This window comes from Triticum dicoccoides, chromosome 5A (genome assembly GCF_002162155.2).
Source record: "Triticum dicoccoides isolate Atlit2015 ecotype Zavitan chromosome 5A, WEW_v2.0, whole genome shotgun sequence".
Classification (NCBI taxonomy): domain Eukaryota; kingdom Viridiplantae; phylum Streptophyta; class Magnoliopsida; order Poales; family Poaceae; genus Triticum; species Triticum dicoccoides.
Window position 1 is genome coordinate 350,066,664 of NC_041388.1, and position 491 is coordinate 350,067,154.

A 491-nucleotide genomic window follows, 5' to 3' on the forward strand; every position below is an offset into this window, starting at 1 on the left:
GGGGTGATGCCACACCACCTGCCAGTCATGATCTAGTTTCAGGGTGAACTCTTCGATAACGTCTCCAAAAAGGTGAAAGACATCCATGGTCTCTTTCATCGCTAGTAATGAGCTTCGTATGCCAAGACTTTCTCTTAGAGCCCGGTAACCCTCCACCACGATGATCCTCTTGGAAGGAGGCTCAACTGCCGATGAGCTCCAAACTAGCCGTAAAGACAACCAAGTCTGGATGTTAGTGGCAAACCACAATAAGTGGATCAGAGAGCCTACTACCACCACAACACCTCTCCACTGGCACCACATGTGTCACAACAACAATGAGGACAACTTCCCGTGAGGCCACCCTCATTGTCGCACCTGGTACACGTCTGCAACGACACCGGCCATTGCAGGCACCACACCACGGTGACATCCCACCATTGAGCCCCAGCTCCATAACATGGCGGGGGCATTTTGCAAAGTACCTAATGGTGGTACAATGATCACTCATA